Source organism: Gobio gobio (genome assembly GCF_949357685.1).
Source record: "Gobio gobio genome assembly, chromosome: 24".
In the NCBI taxonomy this organism is placed as follows: Eukaryota; Metazoa; Chordata; class Actinopteri; order Cypriniformes; family Gobionidae; genus Gobio; species Gobio gobio.
The window spans coordinates 13338572-13357951 of record NC_137120.1 but is presented as its reverse complement, the minus strand read 5'-3'; the positions used below and the strand labels follow the sequence as shown (position 1 = coordinate 13357951).

Here is a 19380-nt window from a genome sequence, read left to right as displayed (position 1 = left end):
AAGCCTAAGGAAAATAGTTTAAACATTAGTATAAATAAAAAATTAAGTTTAATAAATAGTATATAAAAGTTACACTTGTATTATAATTATTTTGTTAAATAGTAAAATAAGAATATCATATTCAAATAATTTATCTTTAATGTATAAATTACTTACATTGATGGAAATAGATTTAAATAGTTCTTAACAACATGCTTGTAAAAACTAATTTTTGACCATCCTCATATTAATCATTTCTGTAATATTTTTGCATAGGTGAAAATAGGCTACCATCAAAGTTGCTTTTCAGAGGTCCCAGATCAATCGTGCAGGAACTGTATACAGCGCGTCATACAGGAGAAATAATTAAATAAAATATCTACCAGGGGGTGTGAATGAAGAAATGTTTTATTGGTTATTTATCTTTTAAGATTTTTACAGTCATTTTTTATATGCACCATGTGTTTGCAACGCGTTGAATGGAGATTTGATAGAGATAACGGCCAAATAAAGATAACTGTTTGTGGACGTTGCATGGGCATTATATACCTACATCAGGCACGTTTAAGTGAAATATGGCAATAAGGATATGTTCGGTGTAAGCATTGAAAACTATTTTGGGACATTTATTTTCGTTGATATTTACAAAAGCAAGCAAACAACAAAATATTCTCACAGCTTTCCACTTAGGCTACAGTGTCAACATTACTTTACCGTTTGCGTTTCTCTTCTTCTTTCTGTTGGTCTAGCATGTGGGTTATAGTGTTAAAATAACATTTTCCCAACCTGATCTCACAGAATTCCGTGAAATGAACACGGGTCCCTTAACTCAAAATCCGTGACAGTTTCACGGAATCGCCGAAAATTCCGTGATGGGTCCACGGAAGTGATTCCAATGCAAGTCAATGACAGTAAAAAGCAGACATGATTTTATGAATATTTATAGGCTACTTTCATATTTTGGAGCAACTAACTCCACTCCTACCCTAAACCTACCCACTCTCAACAATATAAAAACACATAACAGGCAAATACAAGTACAGTCACAGGTATTTATTGCAAAAACTGACCAAAAACAGTATAAAAGTATTAACTCATGTTGCATTCCAAGTCTTTTGAAGTCACACGATGTCTTCATGTAAAGAACAGAGTTGATCTTAATGTTTAAATCGCTAAAATGATGATCCCGCCGCTCCGTGAACACACTCATTCATATCTGATTCAAATAATACACACGCGTCTTCAGCGTGACGCATTCTGTCACGAGACACACGAGAGCCAATGGCATTTTACAATCGAAGCCAACGTAATGACGCTATTGGTCACGAGACATACGACAGCCAATGCTGTCAAAGCTGACGTAACGTTTCTCCCGGCGGCAAATTTGAAATGTATTTTTGATCTTTGGCGGATGGACTCGACGCTGCTGATCGCTTTTGGGGATTTTCTTCACACAAATTAATCGTTTGGCCTCGGAACACTTGGAATATTTGTACTTTTGGAATAAATTGTGCCTGCAGACGTATCTGCCTGTTATATCCTGTTTTTTTATAATACACATATGGTTAGGTTTAGGGAAGGGATTGGGTTACGAGTTCGAAACGTGTCTAAATACTGTAAAAATTTTTTTTAAATAAATAAAATTATGCTGGCTGATTAAATCGAGAATCACACTCCATGTCATTATGGCAAAAATCATAGTTTCATGATGATAACCATGCCCAACGCGTCTGTATACTGTCATTGACTTATATAGGCATCACTTCCGTGGACCCATCACGGAATTTTCGGCGATTCCGTGAAACTGCCACGGATTTTGAGTTAAGGGACCCGTGTTCATTTCACGGAATTCTGTGAGATCAGGTTGCATTTTCCCAAAACGCACAAAAGCATGAACCTGGCGTCCTCCATTCTTTCCGACAACAAAGCACCTGAACACAAAAAGCTCGTAATCACGACTTCTAAAGTGGGAATTAGGAAATTTCCGATAGCACGTGAAGGCAGCATAAGCCTGTTTCTTTCATACAGAATATTGAAACACTACAACAATATGAAGAGCACATTAAAAATCTTTCTGTTTTTATTTTTGTGCGGTAAGTGTGATTTCTGTTCATTTTTCGTTATGTTTCATTGGCTGATGTTCTCTTTGACCTGTCGTTCATTATAATGATAACGTAACATTCATCCAGATGAATTTGGACGTCCTCCTTCACTTTTGTAATTTCAGGTTGGTTTCCGTCACGTTTTTCAACACGCTTTTTAAAGCGCATGTAAACAATACGTTCGGTAAAAACACATGTAGGCTATTCAAACCAGCATTTAGAAATCTGCATCCAGACTCAGAACCAGTTGAGATAAATCTGAGATATCATCGGTTGTTGGTGGAATTTAAACGTTGAATGATAATGATAATGGCCTTTCAAGGTCTCTAACATTTAGTTTGCTTGTAAACGTAGTTAAAAAACAATTTCCAATCACAGTAACAACGAGCTACAGCCTAATTTCCCTCCAAACAAGCTACAGGTCTATGAGCAGCCGGCTGCGAAAGTAGGCCTACACGTTTTTGTAAATTTGCTTTTATGGATTATAAGATCACTATCATAGAGTGGTGCAGGTATAACATCACTTTGTAGGCCAACGATGGAGCGAGTTATAATTTTTTGCACTTCCATTTCCCTCGTCTCGAAGTCAATGGATTTTTAAATGGGGGTTTGGTTAACCAGACGCGCGCACGTGTGTGTGTGTGTGTGTGTGTGTGTGTGTGTGCAAACGCGCAACCAGCTTTGTCAAATTTATAAAATATATATATAAAAAAAGATTCCCTCGCGAAATAGCGCATCACCTTTACAATTGGTCAATTAAAATAAATGTACTATGTTCCTTACAATTCATACGTGTCTTTGAGGTTAAATGGCTGAAATAAGGTCTGTTGTGAAGCTCAAGACACTTTCACGTTTTAGCCTATTCTATGACGCAAACTACATCAGTATTACCCCAATCATGATTTTTCTAAAGCTGTTAGGCCTATGTGTCTTGAAAAGGGCGTTTGCTTAGAAGTGGCTAAATGAGATTATAGAAACTGTCAGGGAGATGAAACGTCATCACGCAGAACAGGTTACCCCAGTCCGCAGTGTTTTTAGATAAACACTGAAAACAGGGCCGGCCCGTGGCATAGGCGGAATAGGCATATGCTATAGGGGCGCCACTCATGGGGGCGCCAAAATGTATTACTGATACTATTTTATTCATATTAATTTGAAATATTACCAAATAAAGCGCAAGAAAAACTTAACTAGGCTAAGTCCCCCGCCTCTTCCCGGTCCGCCTCATCAATCTCCCCCGCCGAGCTACTTGAAGTGCGTCAGAAATATACCGCGTGATCAGTTTAACGTTGGGGATTTGTTGTGTCGCGTCGCCTCTCGCCGCATCTAATGTAGGCAGGATTGCTTTAATTTTTTAGGGTGCTTGGCCGCTCGCTCCAGGTGTAGACACGGTGAAAGTTGCCTGATAATTTATGACGGATGGCCGAATTGTAGTGTCATAAAAAAAACAGAAGCCCTCTGATGCAGGCAAGATAAGGGAAACACTGCAAAAATGCTCTTCTTATTTAGTATTTTTGTCTTGTTTCTAGACTAAAAATTCTTAAACCAAGATGCATTTACTAGATAAGTAAAATATAATTTTTTCTTAAGTGAGTTTATGCTTAAAACAAGCTAAATTATCTGCCAATGGGGTGAGAAAAATTATCTTGTTTCTGATTGAATTCTTGTTTCTGTCCCAAACAGAAATAAGATCATTTTTCTCACCCCGTTTGGCAGATAATTGTTTTAAGCTAAAACTCACTTCATTTAGATTTTTCCCCCCCAGAAAAACAAGGAAAAAATGATCTAATGTCATTTTACTAGTAAATAGGCTACATCTTGATTTAAGAATTTTTTGATGTTTGGACTGGACACACGAAAAAATTACTAAATAAGAAGAGCAGTGTAAAGACAGAGGTAAAGTGATGTAATGAATGAACAGTTTATTTAATAGCATAGTAGTAAAATACTAATGTACGCTAATTAATTCCAGTTTTACCAGACAGTGTATTTTGTAAAAAAAAAAAAAAATCATATCTGTTTTTTTAAACGCATGTAATATCACTTTTTTAATAGCCTAATGTTTTTACTCTACAGTTGTGCAGTTTTAAGGGGACATATGGACATTTTAAAATGTATTTGCCGAAATTAGTAATGATATTTATATACAGGTTTATTTAAAATAGCAACATTTTATGTAAATTTGTACCAGGGAGCAGACATGCTCTCCAGGGGCCTCGTGGCCCCCAGGGGAATGGTCCCTCCATTCCCAAATGGTTCAAATTATATGGAGTGTTTTCGGGAAGGCAGAGGTCGACCTCTTCGCCTCCGAAGACAACTATCATTGCCCAATCTATTTTTCAAAGAGCAAGGATGTGCTGGCCCACGAATGACCCAGCTGCCCACTTTATGCTTTTCCACCAGTCCCGCTCATTCCCCAGATTTTAAAAAGGATCAGGGAATGCGAGCACACAGTCCTGCTAGTGGCTCCACTCTAGTGAACCCACCACTGGTTTCCAGAGTTGATTCAGCTACTATCAGCACCCATGGCCAGTTCCCCTGAGGAAAGATCTCCTTTCTCAGGCGAACGGGACAATCTGGCACCCCCGCCCCAAACTATGGGCGTTACATGTTTGGCCACTCAAGGGGGGCTCGAGAACCTCCCAGTGAGTGTCTTGAGCACCATCAGTGAAGCTAGAGCTCCGTCTACTAGGCGTCTCCATGCCCATAAATGGTCAGTGTTCTCTGACTGGTGTTCAGCCATGCAGGAACTATAACCCAGTGTCATGTGAGATATCACAGACTCTCGTTTTTCTACAAGAGATGTTGGATGCAGGTCGCACTCCATCCACACTCAAAGTCTACACGGCAGCAATCGCCGCATCCCATGCAACAATAGCTGGCCAGTCAGTGGGCAGACACGACATGGTCGTAAAATTCTTAAAAGGAGCAGCTCTTTGTAAGCTTTGGTGGTCGAACTAAGGGACTTCTGGTCACCAAACAAAGCCTAGCCAGATGGCTAGTGGACACGATAGTGTTAGCCTATGATACTATGGGCCTTCAATGCCCCATAGTTGTCAAAGCTTACTCCACCAGAGACATGGCCTCCTCCTGGGCGTGGTCTAGTGGAGTTTCTTTGATTGACATCTGTAGATCGGCAGGCTGGTCCTCACCGTCTACTTTTACCAGATTCTACAGTCTGGATGTCCCTGCTGCAGGCACAAGTCCTAGCTGTATAATGAGTATTAAGATGGCTTTGTAAGCCCGTCCCCGTCATAAGTTGGCATCTTCATATGCTTCAATGCTCACAATTTTTTCCTTGTAGTTACTGGCCTCTATGAGCCCAGTAAGTATAAGGCTATATATATATATATATATATATATATATATATATATATATATATATATATATATATATATATATATATATATATATTAATTAGGGATGCAACAATACAGTTAGTCCACAGTTCAATACATACAGTTTTTAACCACGGTTTTCGGTTCGGTTCGGTTCGGTTCTGATGGCTTTTCACATTCGTTTTTGCTATTCTATTCTTAAGCGACATGAACAGCTAGAGGTTAAGGAGAAAAAAGACTCATTTTTTTATTGCAATACTCTTTCTTTATTTTACTTAAAAGAATTGAAAAACCTTTACTTATACCTAAAAACTTTACTTTAAAAAAAAACCTTGTACACATTCCTAATGTATTGTATAATATAAAATAAATATATATAAAGATTTACACTGGCAGCTGTTCAGCAGCATTTAAGTATGAAATTGAATGATTAAATGTAAAAATAAAACTACATAGACTTCACTATAAAATATACATTGATTATTTTTAAAGCTACTGTATTAAAGTTTTTCAGTCAAGAGCAGTGAGTGATTTTCTCTTCGTCTTTTGTTGTTGTATTAACATTAAAGGGATAGTTAGACATCGAGAAATGAATACAGGTTTGGAACAATATTAGAGTGAGAAAATAATGACATAATTTTAGAGGTGAACTGTCCCTTTAAGGACAGCGTGTTCACTAGGCTGCGCTGCTGTCAATTTAAGACCAGCGTGCGTCTAATATACAGAGACGCCGATTTTACTTTCACTTTAGACATAACCAACTGTGTTTAGGTTTACCTTGTGTGTATTTAACAGTATTAGCGCAGTAAGACGAATACTTAGTCCAGTAATCACGTGTTTGACAGGCGTTTAGTGCGCGCACTCGGAAAAGCGCATGTTAAAACCGTGCATAAGCACGCAAATGAAATGTTTAATCGGCAAAGCTTTAAAACGCATGCAAACAATTAACTTTCGTGATTGTGAATAACTATAGTGTTCCGTGAGTATAACTCTGCCACTAACGTGTGATGTGAATGTATGTTGTTGTTCAGTATTGGAATGGAGGCAAATTATAGAATTTGTAGAAAAATAATTAATTAAATGCGAAACCGAAAAAAACGCAATTCACAAGCGCGTATTGAACCGTGAATGCCGTACCGAACGGTTCAATATTATATTGAGAATTGTGGCATCCCTAATATATAGTGTATGTGAATATATTATATATACATATATATATATATATATATAATATATATATTATGCGAGATAAGGAAACGAGTACTGCGTAGTAGACAGCCGTGATATGGCACTGACAATGGGTGATCGTCGCTTCAGTCAATTTAACCTGACATTTTTGACAGTCACAGCGTACTTTATACGCCCCCTGTGCGGGCTTTTGCGCTCAGCTTCGCGGGCTTTGTGCCCATTGGTTCGCTCAGATTACGCTGTTCTGCCATTGGTTCAAGCAGTTCCCACTGGCCAGCCAATAGCATGCAAGATGTCTCGACACTGTTTTGACTGGGCAGTAGAACTGCGTGATTTTACAAATACTTAATTATTTCGAGAATTGGAGAATTCCCATTGTACTCGTTCCTGCAGTACTCGTTCCCTTATCTCAGGGAACCTAGGTTACATTAAGTAACCGAGTACGTTATTTTAGTTAAATGTCATTAATTTAGTTATGAAGATTGTCAAAACACACCCAACAACACCTGATCACATTATAAAAATAGTGACTCTTTCCTTCAGCGATTCTGCTTGTTATCATCAGGGGTCTTCACTAATGGTCAATCATCACTTAATTAATCTCTTAATTATCTCATTAACTTTAACACTTCTTCAGAGTTACTTTTAACACTCTTGACTGTGGAGTCAAATAAACTCTGAGGAGTGTTAATTTAACACTGGAGTTTTTGCTGTTCTAACTGTTAGAGCTGTAATGGATTGTAAAAAAAAAAAAATGCCCTTAAAATGAGGGTATGAGAAAAACAGGTGCTTTTAATTGATTCTCTTTTAGAGATCAGGGACCTATACCATGAAGCCGGTTTAGCTGGCTAGCCAGATATGTTTAAGCTTAGTTTGTGCCAATCCTGGGTTTTAGGTACCATTAAAGTTGTTTGGCTTCTAGCAGTGTTCATCTCCATAGTAACTTGCGCTATGTTCTGGATAAGAGATCTCAAACTGAAATTAGACCAATCAGCTGTGAGCAAAGTGACACACCTCTGATGCAATGAAGTCATTCCCCCTGTTTCTACTCCAAATTAAAGGTCACTACATAGCAAATGTTTTTTAAAGACTAAAGTGTCTGGCTTTTAACAATGCTTATTTATAATAATAATAATTTTGAATGACTTAGATATCATTTATGTAATTATTATACCCTTAATCAATTACACATGTATCATTTTAGTTAATCAATCATTAATAGGCACTTAGTTAAAATTAATATAAATAGACTATATAAAGGTCATACAAATAAGCTTTAAAATCAATAAATAAAGCTATAAAAATGACTACATGTGAGTTTAAATGTTCAATTATCTTTATCAACTAAACTAACTTCATAACTTTTACTTGCACTGACTAAGTAAGATTTTTCTTAAAGTTGTCCACTTTCATTGACAGCTCTTTTCTTCTTCCTGTGTAAAATTGTTTAAATTCTTAATATTTTCAATCTTGTAATATTCTGCAGAAGAGATAAATCAATTTCGCTGCTTCTATCGTGAGAAGTAGATGTCAGTTTCACTGATCCACATCATGTGATTGGCTGTTCACTACTGATGTCACAGCTAATCCTAAACTCAGGATCAAAGCCTGAGTTGACAGAGAAAGCTGATGATCAGCATCATGGGACCAAGAAAGCCTGAATAGATTGGTTTGGGTTTGTCAACTCGAAACATATCCTGTAACCCTGAGTTTGTTAAACTATCATCATGGTACAGGCCCCAGTAATCAGTTCTGTTCTGCTGTTTGTCAACAGCAAACAACAAAAAATCAGTTCCTCAAAAATCCTTGTCACTGACTTTTTAAAAATATTTCTCATTTGTATGTGGCTCATGCTTAGATTCTAGATCCACTAACATGATATTTTCTCATTACTTTATCAAGACTGTTCTGTATTTAAAGTCAAATTGTGTTTAAAAGACCAAACTGATCTCAGTTACTTGTTCACTAACATCATCAGCAGTGTTATATGAGTTTAATCTCTGAGAAACTGTTTCTGTTTGTTCTGCAGGAGTGATTGGTGTTGATGAAGATAGACTGAAGTCAGTGTCAGTGATGGAGGGAGATTCTGTCACTCTAAACCCTGATTTCACTCAAATACAGGGAATTATTCTGATACAGTGGAGGTTTGGAGCGTCAGGTTCAGTCATTGCTGAAGCTGTTGGAAATAGGATCTTGTATCCCCATCTCACTGAGATATTCGGAGGCAGACAGCAGCTGAATCATCTGACTGGATCTCTCATAATAAACAACATGAGAATCAAACACTCTGGATTTTATCAAGTAGAGATCAACCACAGCACTGGATCATCAAATATGGCATTCAGTGTTACTGTCTCTGGTGAGGACGCATTTATTATTTGAATAATTTAGATATTTTCATGTTTGTTTATGTTTTATGAATTACAATGATATTCAAAGAGCAACAAGCAATTATTATATTATTATATTTATATTATTATTATATTATATTATTATGTATGGACCCTTTCCACATTCCCGGGTTCTCGTATATGTCACATGTATGTAGTAGTGAATGGAAACTACAACAAATATATAGCTCTATTTGCTGTTACCTCAGCCGTTGTATTAGAAACACTAAAACAGGATCATTTATTTAATAAATGTAAGAAATGTATTTATTTATTATGCAGTGAACCTAGATAAACACCTGGGCCCGTATTTATCAAGCTTCAAAGTGCCGTTTTAGTCTTAAGTGCTGAGAATTCATGAAATGTACTCCTACTTTCAAACTTAAGTATAAAAGCAAGTTATCAAATTTCTTAAAGCTAAGAATCACTTTTACTCTCCCAGTTATTTAAGACAGCTTGAGAGGTCTCTCAAGTGGTTAGAAGTTGCCAGTATGGGCCTGTGATGGCACTGAGGAGACAGAGACGTGCGCAAATCTTTTTAGAAGAGGAAGAATGATTTTGAAATATTTGACAATGAGCAGTTCATCAAACACTATCGTTTGGACAGAGCAGGCATCATCTTTGTCAGTGCTGGATAATGTTGGGCTGAACTTGCCTTTTATAACATTCCACTGTTCAACTAATTCAGCAAGCAGTAGCGCTTCTTCCTCCTGCCAGTTCGGTTTTCTTTTGGAATCCATGGTGCCTGATTATATAAAAAAATCTAGGCTATATATAGGCAGGTCAGTTAACAGCACACCAGTTACATTTTTTTTATCAAAACGTGGAAAACGTGTTTATCTTTCATTTCAATTGTGTATATTATAATGTATTGTCTTAAAAATTATTTTAATGTCAAATGTGTGTTGAATGTAAACTCCTCTTAGGAATTTCACCATTCAATGTGAATTTATCTGAGAATATTCTTAAATAAGGACATCTATTCAGTAATTGGTTCATGCCTATGACATCATCCAAAATCCCGTTTGTGGCGCAGCAAAGTGTCGTGAATCATCTCTATGACTGACACTTAAGATTTAGTCCTACACTTAAAGTACGACTGAGATGCTTGATAACTAGCTTTTAAGCGCAGCTTTGAGCCAATCATTTTTTTACTCTTAAGTCAGTTCTTAGCAATGTTCTTGTGAGTAATTCTCAGTTGCTTGATAAATACGGGCCCAGATCTGAATTTCAGTTCTGTCAGTAACGGTGTTCTGTCTGTGAATCTGTTTCTTTCAGACTCTCAACCCGTCATTGATTTTGAAATGACGAGCGTTATGTGGGGAGATTCTGTCATTCTTCAGACTGATGTGACTGAAGCACACGGAAATGAGCTGATAGTGTGGAGGTTTGGAGATGAAGGAAAACTCATAGCTAAATGTGATATAGAGACCAAGAGCTCAACAATATATGAGACTGGTAAGAGATTCAGAGACAGACTGAAGCTGAATAATCAGACTGGATCTCTGATCATCACAAACTTCGGAACCACAGACTCTGAGCTTTTTACAGTGAAGATCAGCAGCAGCAGCAAACAGACGATATACAAGAGATTCACTCTTACTGTCAGTGGTGAGTAACTCAAGACTTTTGAAATTATGATTGCTTATCAGCTTTCAGAGTCAACTTCTTATATAGTGCTGATGTTTATAGTGTGTGTTATAGATCAGACACACACACACACACACACACACACACACACACACACACACACACACACACACACACACACACACACACACACACACACACACACAACACACACTAATGTCTGTCTTTATCATTACAGTATCAGATATTGACTCAGGTTATATAGAGCTGATGTTTATAGTGTGTGTTATAGATCACACACACACACACACACACACACACACACACACACACACTAATGTCTGTCTTTATCATTACAGTATCAGATCTTCACTCAGGTTATATAGAGCTTATGTTTATAGTGTGTGTTATAGATCACACACACACACACACACACACACACACACACACACACACACACACACACACACACACACACACACACACACTAATGTCTGTCTTTATCATTACAGTATCAGATATTGACTCAGGTTATATAGAGCTGATGTTTATAGTGTGTGTTATAGATCACACACACACACACACACACACACACACACACACACACACACACACACACACACACACACACACACACACACACACACACACACACACACACACACACTAATGTCTGTCTTTATCATTACAGTATCAGATCTTCACTCAGGTTATATAGAGCTTATGTTTATAGTGTGTGTTATAGATCAGACACACTCACACTAATGTCTGTCTTTATCATTACAGGTTCATGTCTGTCTCCAGGTTCTAAAGCAGGAACATTTGTTGTTGTTCTGCTCCTGGTGTTTTTTACTATCACCACAAAATCTCTAAACTAGAATGGCAAATGGTAAGTATTACAGCTGATACAGCAAGATAAAAATGAACTTTACTGTTCTACAATATTGTAAATCTGTAATACGATAAAATGCCATGTCATGGCCAAAGTCACTTAAATCAGATTTTCTACCTCTTCTAAAGTTTGGTCTAAAGAGTAACTGAACATCTTGACTATGCCTTTATGATTTCATGCATTAAATTGCTGCCTTGTGATTGTCTGATATGTTAATCTGCAAACTCATACTGTAATCTCCTAATTTATTTGTTTCTATGTGCAGCTGTGACAGTTGAAGAAAAGACTGTAATAGTAAAGAAGGAAGAATATGTCACTAAACACTGATGTGAAAGTACAGACAGACGATGAGATCCTGTGGATTTTTGGACCTTGTACCGCTGAAATCAGAGACGGGGCCAGAAAGACATTTGATAGTTCTGATGGGAGATTTAGAGACAGACTGAAGCTGGACTATGATACTGGATCTCTCACCATCACAAACATCAGAACCACAGACTCTAGACTTTAAACTACAGATCGTATCCAACAGAGGGGTTTCATATAAGAAATGAGGTGTTATCACAGGTGAGTCGCTCTAGTCTTCATCAATTCTGCTTACATTTTTCTACAGGTAATTCAGATCAAACTTCTTAACTACAGACTTTTTGTAGATCATTTCAGTCTGAAATTTAAGATTACAGTTTTAAAATCTCCCATTTTGAAATAAACATGAATTTGCATGTGTTACTCAATCTAGTAGTTAGTGCAGCTGCTCCAGACATGACACAGCACCAGTTCAAGGTTTAGCTGAACACTGTTTTGTTGCTGACGTACATCCACATGTATTTCCTTCAGCTTTTTAGATCAGCATCTTTTACGTCGGTTTTCAGCAAACTTAAACTGAGGCAGTATTATGAAGTTTCTGTGTATTATAAAGCAAATCGTGCCCATTTGATTTGAATGATCTTTATGTAGTTGTTGCAAACTCTGATGTTCACTTGAACATTTTCGATCTAATGGCAACTAGGGGTGTAACGGTATTCGTACCAAACCGGACTTCCGGTACGGTGCACATGTGTACCTAATGCAATCTTTAAAGGGATAGTTCACTCAAAAATGAAAATGTTATGTTTATCTGCTTTCCTCCTGGACATCCCAGATATAGACAACTTTGTTTCTTCTGTAGAACACAAATGATTATTGTCGAATCCTTTGTTTCTTCTTTTTGATGTACAATTTATTTTGTATTTATGTATATTTTCTATTTATCTGACGATTGGGTATTTTACTTTTAACTTTTTCAACTGCATTGTCTTGTAATTCCCCAGTACAGTATAAGTGGGGGGTGGGAGATGGCTACAATCTAATATGTTGTATCTTCTTCATATTGAACTGACTACTCAATAAAAATAATGTTTACAAAAGTAGCACACAAATGAAGATTTTTAACTCCAACCGTTGCTGTCTGTCAGTCGTATAATGCATGTGAATGGTAGCAAAATCTATGAGAGTAAAAAAAAAAAACATGCACAGACAAATACAAATTAAACCCTGCGGCTCGTGACGAAACATTGACGTCGTAAGACACGAAACGATCGGTTTGTGCGAGAAACCGAACAGTATTTATATAATTTTTAACCTCTAATACACCACTATGTCCAACAGCCTTCAGCGCACGATCACTTCTGGTGCATGAGGTCTGTACACATAAACTGCGCCAGATCGTGTACAGACTCTCTTTAATGTGACGTGACAGATCACTGTATAGGCGCGTCACTTCAAGTGGCAGTGTGGCGCGCGAGTGAACGTGATCATCTATTCTTCAGTCAAAGAATAAACATGAATCAACATCTGAAGGTAGGTTGAGGATACATTACAACTTAATGTAACGTATCATGTCATGTAATTGCTCAATCAGTGTCATCATTTATTTGTTTTTATTTTATTTATTGATCACTCAGGGTTATCAAATTTAACTATTTGTGGCTTATGTTTTGAATATACAGCTCTGGAAAAATTGAGACCACTTAAAGGCACACTTCAGTGCTGGGAAGATGAATGTGTATTTAAACTGTGTCATTTATGTAGTATAAATATGAAATAATTTTTGAATTTGGTGTCTTCTAGACTGAGAAAAGACAGAAAATGTATTTTTGTCTCATGTGGATGAAAGACAACAACTCCCAGAATGCACTTGCTTCGCTGCCCTACAAGGCCACTCCCTACACCGCCCCCAGCATCATTTTGATCTTCATAATAATACAATAATTTCGTTCAGTTAGAGAATAAACACTACAATTAAAAACTGAACGTGTCTTTTCACGAAAGTGTGAGTGAGCCGAACGAAAGTCACAGGACAAATGCAGCAGGAGTCTGATTTCATTCAGCAGGAGAGGGAAGTAGTAGCTGAGGGAAGTAGTATCTGAGGTAAGCGCGGCTGTCATTCTCAGCGCGGGTCCAGTCTGGCGCGTTTTCTGAACGCATATGGAAGCGAAACTTTCATAGGAATTTATTGAAAAGTTGAAACACTCACTTTGCTCTGCAGCGCTCCGTTATGAGCGCATTTACGTTCTGTGCGTGAGATCTCTCCCCTGTGGGCGGGTTGATAACATGCGGAACAGCTCCCTCTACTGGTTGTAGTTTTTAGCCTCTGGCCAAAAAATCCTCCGATGACGCAAAATGACATCAGAGAAATTTTTCCAGAAATAAAATGTATAATTCTCTCGTCTCAGGGGGATATGAGGGGGGAAGTACCATAATTCAAATGTACTACGGGGTTTCTACTGATACAAAGCTTAATGCTAAATCACTGAAGTTACCCTTTAACATTGAGAAATCAATGTTAAGTGGTCTCTTAATGTTTTCCAGAGCTGTATGTTCTTTAAGCATTTTGCACACATTTGTTCCGCACCTTGTGACTTGATTCTGACTTATTTCTGTTTTTTTTATTTTTAGAAATGTATATTCTATTCTAATTTAATTCTGGCGCCAAGATGTTAGCAGCACATCCTTTAAGTACTGTAAGTTGCAAGGTGGGGCCTCTATGGATCGGACTTGTTTTTTCAGCACATCCCACAGATGCTCGATTGGATTGAGATCTGGGGAATTTGGAGGCCAAGTCAACACCTCAAACTCGTTGTTGTGCTTCTCAAACCATTTCCGAACCATTTTTCTGTATCTTTATCCTGCTCAAAGAGCCACAGCCACCAGGGAATACCGTTTCCATGAAAGGGTGTACATGGTCTGCAACAATGCTTAGTTAGGTGGTACATGTCAAAGTAACATCCACATGGATGGCAGGACCCAAGGTTTCCCAGCAGAACATTGCCCAAAGCATCACTGCCTCTGCCGGCTTGCCTTCTTCTCATAGTGCATCCTGGTGCCATGTCTTCCCCAGATAAGTGATGCCGTGCACCCGGCCATCCACATGATGCAAAAGAAAATGTGATTCATCAGACCAGGCCACCTTCTTCCATTGCTCCGTGGTCCAGTTCTGATGCTTACGTGCCCACTGTTGGCACTTTCGGTGGTGGACAAGGGTCAGCATGGGCACCCTGACTGGTATGTGACTATGCAGCCCCATACGCAACAAACTGCGATTCATTGTGTATTGTGACGTTTCTATCAGAACCAGCATTAACTTCTTGAGCAATATAATATAATAAATAAATAAAACTGTAACGTGTATTTTATGGTAACCATAACTCTGTGAACTGAGCTCACTTCAGAAAACTTAGGGTCAATGAATTAGCTAGCAATAAAAAAGCAATTAAAAGTTGATGATACAAATAAAATTTAAAAAATAATTGGTGAAGTAACTACAAAATCAGAGTCATCAGATGAAAGACTAGAGTGAGAACGCTGATTAATTGAGACATTAAGTCCATGAAATTCTGTCCACGATAATTACATTCGGCTTTAGTCCAAACTTAGATTCGTGTCAGTTTGTCTGTAGAAAACATCTTTAGAAATATTAATTGAAGCTGGTCTTAAAGATTTACTTTTTTCACCGTAACAACTTATACTAATGATGTTTAATGAGGCTGGACAGGACAGATTTATATGAAAAAATAAATAAATACAATACAGCATTTACACTATTCAGTCCAGCAGGGGTCATCAGCGTGTGGCGTTTGAATCATTTTGATTGGTTCAATTGATGTGCAAGTTTACGGCCTCTGCCTAAAGGCCCGGGTATACTTCGGCCGTCCGCGTTCGTGCACCGCCCGCATGACGTAATTTTCGTCATTCGGAGGGCTCGCGGCCGGCCGCACACCCCGTCCGCGCGCAGCCCAAATTTTGAGACCGCGCGGACGGTCCGCGTGCAACAGCGCATGCGCCAGCAGTACAGAAGAGTCCACTAGGTGGCAATACACACAGTATTGAGCACAGTGTTCAGCCGTCGAAGAAGAGTGTGCAAAGACCGGTTTAAAAACAACACGCTTGAAAAAAAAGAGAGAATTTTTGATTCTTCAGTGTTTCTTCCAAACTATGTTGCAATGGTGGATCCACTACAGTTCTTCTCCGATCATGCCCAGCAAATGTCCCTTTGATGACAGGACTCAGTGCTGCCCTCCGATGTCTGGTAGAGCATAGACACTTTTTTACTGCGCATGTGTCGAACGCGATCCTCCGCGCGCATCCGTTGTGTAGTATACTTTAAAAGACGCGCGGACAGGGCTGCGCGCGTGACGCGTCCGGGCGCGGTAAGTGAAGTATACCCGGGCCTTAACAGACATATCAGTGCAAGTTCTAGCATTTGTTTTTATATTATTAATAAAAGAAAGGCAAACAATATAATACTCTCTCATTTACCATCAGCAAATACGCATCTATGTCATTTAAACAAATCTCTGAATTTCACAAACCTTGCAGACTTAAAGGAGAACTCCGCGGATCGTTATCCCTTTGTGAGTACTGCATAGAAAAAAAAACCAAACCGGATTGGTGCCTGCAACACGGAGCTGTTACAGTTCATGCCCAGAGCTCCCACTCATTTAAAACGGCAGCTATGGGTGCATGGGTCGTTCCTGTTATACAGTGACTTTTCTGTCTTTATGATTTACTTACTCATATTTTCTATAAAATGAGTCACATATTTATAAGAAATGGCTTAAATTATACATTTAGGTCTTCTTTATCACTTAAACAGATAGAATAGACATAAAAATACTATTTTGTATTTACACAACTTTTTATTGATATATGCATTCAATTTTATCATCATTCTATATTCTCCATAGTTACTGTAGATGCCAGGAATAGTGCGATGTCTCTTATTTTGAAATTGTTCTTTTTTTGTTTGTGTAACCTCACTAGAGTGCCGAAGTTATGACGTCACTTAAATGTAGGACAACCCGGAAGTTTTTACGTTGTATTTTTTTACAGTCTATGGTAAAAACAGCCCATGTTAGCCATTTTCTCGCTGGCTTGACCGCGGTCAGGAACAGCTGTTGGACTTTGGGAAAACTATAGGCAACACTGTGGATGTGGTTTGTGTTTTCAGAGGAAGGGGAAGAAGTTGATCAAGTTTGTAGAGGCCGACTTTCAAGCCTGTTTCATTCATATAATACTACTATTGGAACACAGCTGTCGTGTTATTGGGCATAGATTCAAGCGACACATTGTAGAGCAACTGAACAGCATTTATTCATGCGTCATTTTCCAACTCACATTCATTCACATTACCCTGAGCACCTAGTAGTTCCGGTACTTCCTGTTAGACGCTTCATAATAAAACCCCCCTTTCATAATAAAACCCATTACACCACATCCCCCTTTCTAGGAGATGAATGCAGACTTAAATGAACATTTACTGCATGAACGAAAACATTTTCTTTTCTTTTAACAACTTATAGAACACATCCTCTTCTTTATTTTAATTTTTTTCCCGTACTCTTTTGTATTCACAAGTCCAGTCTTTGAGGTTTTATAACACTTCTACCAGACCTGGTTCTGACAGGACCTGGGGAAGCTGCCTTTGGAGTCTTAACTGCAAACTCTGAGTAGTTTGGTGTGAGCCTGGCGCCCTCTGTTGGACAGACTGGTGTACTTGGAATTTGAACCTTTGGTGTGATTTCAGGCAATGGCAATAGATGATGTCTATTTCTCCTGATGACTCCTGAAGGGCTTTCCACGATGTATGAGCGGGGTGTAGAATGAGGTGAGATAACAGTCCCTTCACTCTTGGTGTCTGTGATCCACACCGGTTGTCCTGGTGAAAGCTGAGGAAGATCTCTCACACGATGTCTTTTGTTAAACACTAAACTGTCCATTAGTCTCCTTTCTCTCTCTCTCTTCACCACTGTAGCCTCATTCGGCAGGCTGGGAATGAGCAACGAGGGAAGCTGAGGAACTGGCGTACGAAGTCTCCGTCCCATTAGCAGTTGCGCTGGGCTGTATCCATTAGCCAATGGGGTCGCTCTGTATGCTAAAAGTGCAAGATATGGGTCTTTTGCTTTCTTTAGTAGTCTTTTCACAGTCTGGACGTGACGCTCAGCCTCACCATTGCTTTGAGCAAATTTTGGACTGCTGGTTACATGTCTGAAACCGTATTCTGCTGCAAAGTCTTTGAACAACTGGCTTGAAAACTGAGGTCCATTGTCACTGTAGAAAAGCTCTGAAATGCCATGTCTGGAAAAGATTGACTTTAGGTGTACTATAACGTCTTCTGATCTCGTGGGCGTCAGTTTTGCTAACTCCACAAATCTGTAATAGTAGTCCACCACCAGAACATAGTTACTGTTGTTAAGAGTAAAAAGATCAGCTCCAACTTTTTGCCATGGTCTTTCCGGGAGCACACTGGGCATTAATGGTTCCACTGAATTGGCTCGTTCCTTAATGCATGTGGTGCAGTTTTTTACAAGCTCGTTGATTTGGCCACTCAGACCAGGCCACCACACTGTCTCTCTAGCTCTCTCTATGCACCTGGACATTCCCTGATGTCCCTCATGTAGGGCTTTGAGAACAGAGTTGCGCATAGTGGTAGGAATCACGAGTCTGGTGCCTTTCAGTAACAATTCATCACATACAGTTAGAGTGTCTCTGTGTGGCCAATATGCTTTGATTGGACCCGTGAGATGGCTGTAATCTGGCCAGCCTCTCTGACACAAAGACATGACTTCAAAACACGTTTTATCTGCCTTTAATTGTTCTTTCAGTTGTGTGATGTATGTTGTTATGTCTCATTTGGTGTTTTGGACTTAGCTGTGTACTTTGGCTGAGTTGGGGACTTGTGTTTTGGATACTGTTGTTTTGGATGCTGTTGTTTTTTATATTTCACTGACACAGCATCTATTTCCGTGTTGTTCTCTCCTCTGATGTCTGTTTGTTGCCTTTTTTATCACTTCTGACTGCCGGGCTTGATTTACTGCCTTCTCCAGCGTCAAATCCTTGTCCATTTGTAATCTCTCAGCTAAGCTAGTGTCTCTGAGTCCCACGACGAGGCGATCTCTTATTAACTCATAGTATAGTGCACCGTAGTTGCAGTTTTCCGCCAAAGCATAAAGCGCGGTGACAAACGAGTCAACAGTCTCATTAGCTAGCTGCACTCTTTGATTAAACCGGGCTCTTTCGTAGATAATGTGTTTCCTGGGCACGAAATATACGTCCAAAGTATCTTTGGTTACTTTTGTAGTTATGGTTTTACTACAATCATTGATGAACTATGGTTAATTTTGTTAGCTTATGAAAACGAACCATGGTTTTACCACAGTCTTGCAGTAGTTAATTTTCATAAGGGTACAAATAAACTTAAATTGAATGCTCCTAATTTACTTGACTAATGTTGAATAAAAGCATCTGATAAATGTATAATCTGTTCACTGAAAATGTATTTAATAAAAATACATCTGCAACTGCTATTGAGAGGTCTGCATTGTTTTTCTCCATTATAGTGTAATGACATTTTGGTTAGCTT

The 19380-nt window shown here is 38.6% G+C and overlaps 1 long non-coding RNA gene across 1 annotated transcript; it reads left to right on the top strand.

The window, feature by feature from the left end:
* Positions 1-10040: 10040 nt before the first annotated feature.
* On the top strand, positions 10041-12882 carry LOC307120406. The gene is made up of 4 exons (XR_013815786.1): positions 10041-10181; positions 10277-10609; positions 11375-11477; positions 11746-12882. It is a non-coding gene; the product is annotated as an uncharacterized lncRNA (long non-coding RNA).
* The last annotated feature ends 6498 nt before the right edge of the window (positions 12883-19380 follow it).